The 11,571-nt window shown below is 35.9% G+C and overlaps 1 pseudogene; it reads left to right on the forward strand.

The window, feature by feature from the left end:
* Positions 1–10,342, forward strand: LOC127645685 (solute carrier family 12 member 7-like; annotated as a pseudogene).
* The last annotated feature ends 1,229 nt before the right edge of the window (positions 10,343–11,571 follow it).

Raw genomic sequence — 11,571 nt, forward strand, 5'->3', positions numbered from 1 at the left:
ATGATTGGGAACACAGTTGGCTATGATGTGTATCGTGCAGTCTGACATAACGTTGCACATTGTGCCATGACAATATCAATGCATTCATATTGTACAGTCTGACAAGCAACAATCTTAAAGGGCTAATATAAATTGAACAGTGTGCACCTGCATTTAGCCACTCGTAGGTTGATTTCCAGAAAAATGTAAACACTGTGGCACTATCAAAACATTGCTCTGTTTGTTTGAGCTTTCTGATTGGCCCAACACAGCACCATTTGCTCAATATATGCTATGAATTTGCACCAGAACTCTATGTTTGGGTGACCAATGGAAGATGGAGGGAGTGTATTGTCGTGTAACAGTCATTATTTTTGCAGTTCCAGTCGATGAAGCTAGTGGCACAGAAATAGCACACTTCACCTTTAACTTGTGGCTATATATATATATATATATATATATTTACATTAAGTTATTTAAACTTCTTCATAGTTAATACCATGCAGTTATTAAAAATTAATTACCACCTTGGAACATCTATTGCCCAATCAGAATCAAAAGTTCAACATTGCTGTGCTATAATTGCATATTTGCTACTCAGTTTGTTAATTTTGTGTTCCATTTTCTGCTTTCTATCTGCAGGTTCTTTTTTATGTGTTACCTCTGTCAATCTGGCCTGTGCTGTCCAAACACTCCTACACATCCCCAAATTGGAGGCCAAGGTTCAAGTTCTACCACTGGTAAGTCACACTTTGTGTGTAAGTATGCAACCACCTGACATGTTTTTGTTGGAAGTGTGTATTTTTGTTGTCCCACATGCTGCAACATGAGCATAATTTATCATTAACTGAACAAATGTAGCATAATGCTTACTAGTTACAACTGCATGTTAAATGAGATATAATGGCCCAGCCCAGAGTTAATGAACTACTGTTAATTGCAGCACAGTATTTTTGTAATCCTGCAGGTCCCTCTCCTTCTGTGGAATGAGCCTGAGTCTCTCCCTCAAGTTTGTCTTATCTTGGAACTATGCATTATTTGTCATGGTAATTGCTGGATGCATCTACAAATACATAGAATACAGAGGGTAAGTAAGTGTCCATGTAATTCACTCATGCTTGCATAAAACTAACTGGTTATAGAGGTGTTCAGTTTTCAGTCCTAAAACCTGGAAGAGAATCGCCATTTTTGACCCATGGGTCCCCAAAGGTTTTAGAATATTGGTTTTCAATTTATGAGTAAAAAGGTCTGCACATTACTTGAAGAGACTCATGTTTTGTTCTACAGCATTAGACACAGTCATACATCAAACAAGAATTTGAAAACCGTTGTGTGCTTTAAAAATGTAAATTGCTAACAAGTTTCTTAGTACATAAAGTCAATAGCAGTTGTCTGATGAAGAACATGTAATTTGTTAAGCATGTTAAGTTGATTCAGTGTAGTATGTGCTTTATGAATGATATGTAATCAATAGGCCAAAACAGGAAAGTATCTTCAAATAATGTTAAATACAGACCTTACTTTACTCAGAAATCGCATTCTAAAAACCCATTGAAAATTCCAGAGGGAATCCATGGTTAATTAGTGTTCCAGGTTGTTCTACAATTTGATACACAGCAGTGCCTTGAGTTTAGCTCAGTTGGTTTCCTAAAGTGTTATCACTTCATGATATGTATTTCCTGAGAGGTCATTACTCTCCCCATTTATTTCCCTTTCACTGCACAGGGCAGAGAAGGAATGGGGAGATGGGTTTTTAAGATTATCCCTCAGCACAGCTCGTTATTCCCTTATAAAACAGGAGTAGGCACCACCTCACAACAAGAACTGGAGGTGAGCAACCAAGAGAACATTAATAACACTTCAGTGCTTTATTACTGTAACTTCCTCATACTTCATAGATGCTTAGGCAATTATTCAAAATCTAACTCATCCTCCAGACCCTAGCTCCTGGTGCTCTTAAAGCTAAACTCTGATCTGGAGGTAAAACATCCTTGTATGCTCTCGTTTACCTCTCAGCTGAAGGCCGGGAGGGGCCTGACCATTGTCTGTTCAGTGTTGAAGGATACCTTTATGGCAAGTGGGACAGATGCTAAGCGCTTTGAACAGGTGAAGGCATAAGGTTAAATCCAAACCTTTGCATCTTACAATTGGATGGTATCACTGCAAAAACATAAAAATAAATAATAATAATAATTTTCTTATTCTGTATTTTCTGTCTTGTTTTCCATTAAAAAATAATTAGAGTAAACATACTTAAAAAAGGTTAAATTGACTTGAGAAGCAAAATTGCATAAGACATTACAGTAACACTGGTTTTTAGAGAATATATCTTGTTTTACAGTAAGCATAAATCTAACAAAATGTTTGGAGGTTAATCCTTGAACCAAGAAAAAGCATCGTGCCAATGAGGTAAGAAAAATAAACATACTTTTCTAAACATCTAAGGATATTTAGATGTTTAGAAAAATTAAACTCAGTGTTACTTATGTTTATATGTTTAGAAGATAGACTTATTTGTGTGTTAAGAATCTTTATATTTGTAGAAAATAAACTTAACTGGGTGTGGCAATGATATTTAGATGTTTTGGGGGGAAAACGTAATTGGTTATTATATTAAGATGTTTAGAAAATAAACTCGCAGTAATTGGGCATTAAAGAAGTTTAGATGAAAATAAACTTAATTGAGTGTTAGTCATATTTAGATGTTTAGAAAATAAACTTGGTGTTGAGAATGTTTAGACATTTCTTGTATTAATTTATTATGTAAAACAAGACAAAATATTGATTGAGGAATTTTTTTTTGCACAGATTCTAGAACTTTAATTTAACTCATCACTGGGTAATAACGAAGAGGCCTGATTCTTTCACTGGATTAATGCCTAACTGCACTTGCCCAGTAGAGAATATGTCCTATATCTGTTCAATTATGAAGAGATATATTTATTTATATTCTCCATGTTTTCACCAATTTTGAGCTACAGGTATTCTAGTATGTGATTCCCTTTGAAGGAATAAATACTGGTTTCTTCTCAAGTCGTTGCTCAGAGCTGGTAACCCAAAAGGATGCTGGCACAAATCCCACTAGGAGCAAGCCATAAATCATGATTATTGTGCCCTTGAGCAAGGCACTTAACCCCAGATTGCCCCAGGGGTAGTGTGTTTTTAATTACATTACATGGTTTTTGGTGGCATTGGCATGAAATTCAAGGAGTCAAATTCTACCAGTCCTGATTGTGTACTGATAAATACATATTTTATTATACTCTTGACCTATACATTTAATCTGCCCTGTAGTCAATGTTGCCTTTTTTTAAATATAAATTCAGTGGATTAAAGATTAACTGATACCACCTCAGTATTCACAATACTGATAAAGAAGTAGCCTATCACAAAACGTTTTGTTTGTATATACTGTTCATTAAACATAATGTTAACTTAATCACCTAAGCCTGATTATTTTTTTTTTCACAGAATATCAAAGCAGCCATGGCAACTGAAAAAAACAAAAGGCTCCTGTCATGTGGTGGTGTCTTCTAACCAGCGGGATGGCTTCCCTCACCTGATATAGTCTGCAGGCCTGGGTGGCATGAAACACAATTCAGTGCTAGTGGCCTGGCTCAACAACTGTAAACTGTCCGAGAGCTCCCTCTCCTGGAGGAACTTCATCGGTGCGCACACATCATGTTCTGATAAACTGCCAGAAAGTCAGATAATCCATTTAAAGAGTTACAGGCAGGGAGGTCAGGGATTATTAGTGAAGATTATGTGGCTGAGCTTTATTATGAGTGAACTGTTGTTTTGCTGAAGGCATTAGGTTTCTAAGCACCAAAAATCTGGTTAAAATTAGTAATTTATTCTAAAGAAAGTTAGATGCGTTTGTAAAAAAGATAGTTCCCCCAAAAAAGGGAAATTCTGTCATCGTTCAGTCCCCCGAAACCTCTATGATTTTCTTCTTTGGAAAACAAAAGGGAGATGTTAAGCAGAACTATAGCTTTAGTCACTATTCACTTTCGTTGTCTCTTACCATACAATGGAAGAAGCCTACACAGATAACATTCTGCCTTTTGTTTCACAACAGACAATATTGGAGTGAGTAAATTATTTGTACCTACTTTTGGTTGAAGTATTCCTTTAAAGGTGCACTCAGTTTCTTTTTGCTCTTGTCATCTTGGATTTACAGGGACACCTAGTGGTGTGGATGCAGCATCATTCAAAATAAATAGATTCAGTTACAGATGCCATTGTAGAAATTCACTATTCACAATCTGCCATGGTTAATTTAATCCAAGAGTGAAAGTGTCCAATAACAGGACTGTTACTGAGATTAAGTTAGTAGTATTCAGCTGGTCATGTGATCCTAAAATGGCTGCCCCCATGTAAAATAAAACAGCTTTTATAAGGTTACTGATATGACTAGAGCCCTCATCTCATGTGAGTGGTCAAGATTTTGTACATATGTTTCAAAATGACAATTAATTTCTTTAGGAGCAAAACTTTTTTTCAAGTGGAAAAAATTACTGAGTGCACCTTTAAGGATCCTGTTTTTGTACATGCAATAAGAATCCTTTTCACACAATATTGAAGCTAAGATACAATTAAAATTAACTGACAAAAAAACAATTTGTCCCAAAGACACTGTTCGAGAGACAACTGCTGCCCACCAGGCCCTGCTAATGGTGAAAAATATCGACCATTTTTTTACAAACCAGGATCTGTTATCCGAGGGTACCATTGATGTCTAGTGGATTGTCTTTTGGAAGGACCAAGAGTAAAAAAAAAAAAAACAATTTAAAAAAAAAAAAAATTCTGTCATCATTTACTCAAAAATGTACTCAACGTGTCGTTACAAAACCATATGACTTTCTTCTGTGGAACTCAAATGTAGAAATTTTAAAGCATATTCTGTTTTCTCTTTTCCATGCAATTACAATGAACTGGGACTGGAGCTTTCTCACTTCATAAGGAGCAAAAAAAGGAAAAGCTTGACTAGTACATTCTTTAAAGTAATAAAATAATACAGGTTTGAAACAACATGAGGGTGAGTAAATAAAGACAGAAATGTCATTTTTGGGTAAACTATTCCTTTAACAAAGGTACAGTGGAATGTTTCCGATATGCAGAAATTGCACTTTGAAGTGTGACTACTAGTTTCTCTGTCAATATTTCTGTGGCATTCAGGTGATATTTCAGCCTTGACCTATGAGAAGACCCTTGTGATAGAGCAGCGCTCTCAGATGCTCAAGCAGATGCAGCTGTAGCTGTCTAAAACAGAGCGGGAGAGAGATGTAATATTTCTCAACAAATATAATATTTTATTGTTTTCAAGTTATTGTGGGACTGTAAGGGATATATGGAGTATAAATCTACATTTTGCATTAATATATATTAATATACATTTTGCCATAGTGTCTGTGAGAGGACTTTAAATTTTAGACACAGTTTAAATGGATAGTTCATCAAAAAGGGAAAATTCTGTCTTCATTTACTCACTCTCATCTTGTTTTCTGTGGAACACATAGTGTTGACACATAGTGCATGAGAGTGTGTTATGGATACCTTTGAGTAATGAGTTGAAATTTGTGCATACTCCACTAATTATTCTGTATTGTCTGCTCTTATACAAGACATTTATTTATTTGTTTGTTTGAATCTGTTTATTTTGTAAAACTATATTTGAACATGTAGGCCACACTACAAAAATGTATGAATGTAACAAAAATATCAAACCAAAATTTCAAAAAAGTGTCATATTTAAAAATACATAAGAAATACAGGACTTCATTAATCCACTATAAAATTACTTTAAGAACAGTTGGGGAAACCTTTTGAAAAATGGCTACGAATAGTGAAGTTAGGTCTGAGAAAATGTCTAGCATATATATATATATATATAAATTATTATTATTATTATTTTCTTTTTTTTTGCAGAAGCCACTTGGTTTAATATTTTGTATCTAATGCAATATATTTAAGTGTGTTTGAGTCCAAATACTTTTTGGGTTCACTTTATATGAGGCTCACTTGAAAGACCATGTTGGTTTTGTTGGACCAAATAGACCAGCACCAAACCAGCATAACCCAGCCTGGACCAATTCATGTTGGTCTAAGCTGGTAATTTTAGCAGGGACTCTTACCAAAGTTTGTCTACCTAGGTCCAACCTGCTGTCCTACAACATCTTCAGTGAACATAATTGCAGTTAATTGTTGTTAACAATGTGCCCATTTCTCCTTCAGGCTCAGTTGATTCATGACAGGAACACTAAGCGCCACGCTGATCAACTAGATCACACACAATATGATCTGGACCATAGAGAAGCTGGTTAGTGAGAGGAACCGGCACCAGGAAGCCAACATGGCTGTCCAGGACATCTTCAATATGAAACCGTTAAGTTTATAGATCAATGAAAACCAGTTTCCCTGGATCAGTTTATTCATTTTTCAATTTGGAATTTTCACAGTTGGATTTTTTTTTTTTTTTTTTTTGCCTTTTTCACCTCAAATAATGTACAAGGCATGTTGTTTATTTTTTTGTTGATTTTTGGTCCTACCAGAGAGTGGGAGAATCTGTAAGTTAATTTCACTACTGTTAGATGTAACCAGAATATATTGCTTGTATGTGTGTCAGACAAAATTTTGCATGATTTGGTGTGTCATAAAGGAATAGTTCACCCAAAAATGAAAAATATCTAATCTTAAATCCATGTCTTCTGAAGCTATCCAACTGGTTTTGGGTGAGAACAGACCAAAATACAACGCTTTCACCATAAATCTTAACATGAGCAGTCTCCTTGGCAATCATGATTTCAAGCTTGGTTATGCTTCCTAGCGCCATCTAGCACTTTTCACTGGCATTGAGCACTAGGAAGAGTAATCACACTTGAAATGACTATGATTGTGTCAAGATATATTTTGTTCTGTTCTCACCAAAAATCAATTGGATCACTTCAGAAGATATGGATTTAAAAACTGGAGTCATATAATTTACTTTTATGCTGCCTTTATATGCCTTTTGGAGCTTCAAAGTTTTGGAAAACATTTACTTACATTGTATGGACCTACAGAGCTGAGATATTCCTCTAAAAACCATTGTCTGTGTTCTGCTGCAGAATGAAAGTCATACACACATCTTGGATGGCATGAGGGTGAGTAAAATATTTTACATTTTTGGGTGAATTATTCCTTTAAGTTAGTGTGAGTCATAGTTACAGCACATGTGAGCATATGGCATGTTACTCATTGGATCGTTATGACTTAAATGTTTCAGTTGGCATGTGTTACAGTACTAACCTTGTGCTTTCTAGAGATAATGCCTACAGTTTGTCAGCTAACATAACTTGCTTGATATTGCATTCATCACCTTCAGAAACATTTTAATGTAAACTTAAATTGTTTTTGCCATGAAAATAGCCATGGAAACTTGCATGACGATAAATCACTAAACAAAACACTTTCACTAATGTTTAACTCTATGGAAAAATCAGGCATTTCTGCTTTCTAACCAAAAGGATGCTTGTTTAATTTTATACCCAGTGTGACATCCATGGCTACATTGTTGTCTGGGCTTAAATATATAATCATTCTGATTAAACATTTATTAACATTTATTATTAAACACATAAGTACACAAAAGCAGTCCTTTAAAGGGATAATTTACAAACCTGCTTGTGTTGTTCCAAACCTATACAACCTTCTTTTTTTTTTTTTTTGGTCTGTGCAACACAAAAAGTGATGTACTTTAAGGCAGAATAACAGCCTTTGACACTAGTTTTGATTCATCTTTAAAATTCTTTTATAGGTGACTGAAGCTATCCTTCGGCCTAACATATTCTTTTTTTCCCAGAAGAAAGAGGGTCATAGGGGATTCAAATGACATGAGGATGAGTAAATGATGCAGAAATGATCATTTTAATAAATTATCCTTTATGCCAAACAGACTTATTTAATGCGAAATTATGCTAATTGTATTGGACTTAATTGATTTTTCATAGGAATAAGACTAATGTGAGAAGAATGCACACTGCAGTGAAACTGAATTAGGTGGTGGTCAACAAATCTCTGTGAGCCCAACTGCTGCTGAACATGCCGGGACCACCCAAAAGCAAGGAAAAGCAGACAGTGGCATATGAACTTACTGCTTGAAAGGGGCTGTAATACTGCTGATGCTAATGGAAAGATTATTAGATGATAACATGATCTATCATGTCTTTCAGACTCTCAGAGCTTTATTTATAATGATTGACAATTAACATCTTCATACAGAGCAGCTCTCCACACAAGGTTACCTCCTTTACTCTGATGTCAAATATAGAGTTCCTGTAGGTTCTGACCGAGGGATTGGACTGGGTGCTGCTGGTTCGAGGATGAGACAGGGAGGTCATCATCATTTACTCTTAGTATCAAGCAGGAATGGAACAGGTATTGAGGAGAGTATTTAGGTGAAGAGAGGCTGTCCAGTACTAGACAATGAGTTAGCCCTAAGCCAGAGCTGGGCAGATACTATCCTCAGGATGAGCAGTCCCACCCCAGCTGCAGGCCAGCACTGCATATTCACACAGAGAATTGGAAGATAATTATTCTCCATTTGGCAGTGAATGTGGTCTTTATTTATGATTTGATAATTCAGCTTTATCTGACTTGAAGAGAGTGGCGTCTGTTGCCTAATTGACTGAGTCCAAATCATTAACCGTAAGGAACAACAGTGTTTAAATCATTGAAGTGTTTGTATTTACATGTAATCTGAATGTATTAAATATGTACAGTAGTTTCATCTCAACAAACAAAATTCTGCTGAGTTTTACTTCTGAGTTCATTAAACATTACGTGTAGATAATTATAGTAATATTAGTTTGATTTAGAGATTTGTTTTGTTTTTGCTTTTCATTTAATTTTGTTTTGTATCAGTGCTGCTTTAACACCAAAGTATGAGAATAATTACTGATACAGTACATCATATAATTATATTAGCCAACCCAAATGGTTGCAATCTGTCATGCAACGCACATCATTTACAACTATAAGAGTTCCAATTTTTCAACTGCATCTTGTGTTTTTCTAAGGTAAATAAATGGAAACACAAAGTTGCTAGCTTCCAGACATAATGTGTTTCTAATGTTATTTTGTCATTTGTTTAAATATTTACTATTTTTAATTATATGAAACTTGTTTATAGGAAGAAAACAATTCTCATTAAAATATTAATAATTTATAGTTTTAGTTTAGGAAACAATGTCTAAGATAAAGGTACATTTATAGATATGAGGATATATACTATATATGAGGATCTTTAAGATTAAGCGCCTTGTTGTAAAACAAAATGTGCTACCCTCTTGAAGTTACCTGACAATGTTGTTTGATTTTAAAAAGGGCTATTTGTGTATTTGTTTGGTTTGTATTATGTAAAGGCTTTGTCAAGCCAATGTCAAGGTTTGTTCTCTGTCTGCATGCCTCTCCCATTCCAGTTAATGCTTTGTTGTGTGTAGATGATGTTTGTGGTTTGCGTTAGAGATTTTTAACCATCATTGCCATTTTACAGTTTAATTTGTCTCACCAATGAAAAAACAAAAAAACAAAATAAAACTGCCTATTACCTGTCTGGTGTACAGTAGGTCCACATACTGTATACTGAACAACCTGCTGGCCAGTAGAGGGTGTTGCAATCCATTAATTACAGTATTAACTGTGATATTTAGTTTTGACATCTAGTGACATCTCAGTTTTCAAAGCTACTGTCTAGAAAGGATCATTTATTCTTTTTGTTTTAGTGGATATATTCCTCTACTATTACCACTAAAAATGCTGAACTATAAAAAAAAACTAAAAAGTATTATAGAGGATTAGATCTTATTGTACTGTAAATGCTAATTATTGCTTGTACTTCAATGACCATGGAAGAATCCTGTATTTTCAGAGCATTTGTTTTAGAACTAATAAGTTTCCCTTGTTGTAACAACCTTACTACATGCTTTCAGTGTTTCACATGAGGCTGTATTTTCAATTGTATTCCCTTAGCAAGTTTTCTTATTGTGTGGTTTGGATAACTCATTTCAACAGCTCACAGTTATACCGCTTGTCCCTGTGCACACTGGTACAAAAAGCTTCTGTTTGATGGCACTGTAGCGAGACTGTCTTCTTGAGCTCTCCTGAGCTGTCCTTATCTCACCTGTCCTCATATAGGTGTAAATGATTATACTGTAGGTATATCTTTACCATGAAGATAGGACTTCCACTTCCTTTTTTTTAAACAAATATTGCTTTTTTTTATTAATTTTGCTGCATTCGGGAAAATGTAGACAATTTTTGAAATTGTAAATTAATTATCAGGTTATGTGGTTACAATGATGGTCTACAAGGTGTACAAATTAGTTATAAATTGTAAAAGGATATTTATATTTTTTGGCCTGTTTGTTGTTATTTTGTTAATAAAAACTGTTAATCAACTATTTCACATAATTTTCTGGCCCACCTTTTCTGGTCTTTTTCCATAGATGTGCTCTCAACATATTGGGTTCATCTGTTTACATGATTATGGTTTGTGCCAAAGCCTCTAGCTTTTCTCCCCAAAAACTAAAAATTATTTAATGCGTTTTGGTAAAATTGTATCCAATTTATTTATATATTTTTTTTAATTTTTTGTTAAAATAGATAGAAAATCTTATCATTCCAATGTCCACATTCCCTCTTCTTTTCCTCTCTTTTCTTTGATCTTCTTGAGAAGGATACAATGTATTGTGTAGGTGTCAGCTGAGAGATCCTAAAAAATGAACTAAGGTCAACCAACTAGCTGTGGCATAAATCTTCTCGTTTGCTGTCGTAACCTCCATTCCCTGATAGAGTGAATGAGATGTTGTGTCGATGTAGTGACACTATGGGTTGCTCTTGGGAGCCCCAGATCTTTGACAAAAGGCCAATGAGAATTGGCGAGTGGAATTTGCATGCCACTCCTCCAGAAATACGGGTATAAAAGGAGCTGGCTCGCAACCACTCATTCAGGTTTTGTGCTGAGGAGCCGAGACAGGGTCCCGGACATTTCAGCGGGTAGTACAGCATTGTGGCAAGGGGGACACAGAGTCTAGTTCCCTACATCATTTAATGGAGGTTACGACAGTAACTAAGATGTTCCTTATCTGTCACTTACTTGATGTTGTGTTGATGTAGTGACACTAGGGGTCCATATACAAAATGCCACAACTACCTGATCTGTGTTATGTAAGCTGCTCGGTCTGCCTTCTCCCGGGGCAGCCCTTGCAGGCTCACCACCTGATCCCTGAAAGGGGTCGTGGGAACCTTGGGTACATACCCCGGTCGGGGTCTCAGGATTACGTGAGAGACTTCTGGACCGAACTCCAGGCAAGTATTGCTGACAGAGAACACCTGCAGGTCCCTGATCCTCTTGATGGAAGTGAGCGCGGTCAGGAGGGCAGTCTTCAACGAGACAGCCTTCAACTCGACTGACTCTAGGGGCTCGAACAGGGCTCTCTGAAGGCCCAGAAGGACCACGGAGAGGTCCCTTGAGGGAAAGAGGCACGGCCTAAGAGGATTCAACCTCCTGGCACCCCTCAGCATCCTGAAGATCAAGTTGCGAGCAACCGCTGC

This window comes from Xyrauchen texanus, chromosome 6, assembly GCF_025860055.1.
Source record: "Xyrauchen texanus isolate HMW12.3.18 chromosome 6, RBS_HiC_50CHRs, whole genome shotgun sequence".
Taxonomy (NCBI): domain Eukaryota; kingdom Metazoa; phylum Chordata; class Actinopteri; order Cypriniformes; family Catostomidae; genus Xyrauchen; species Xyrauchen texanus.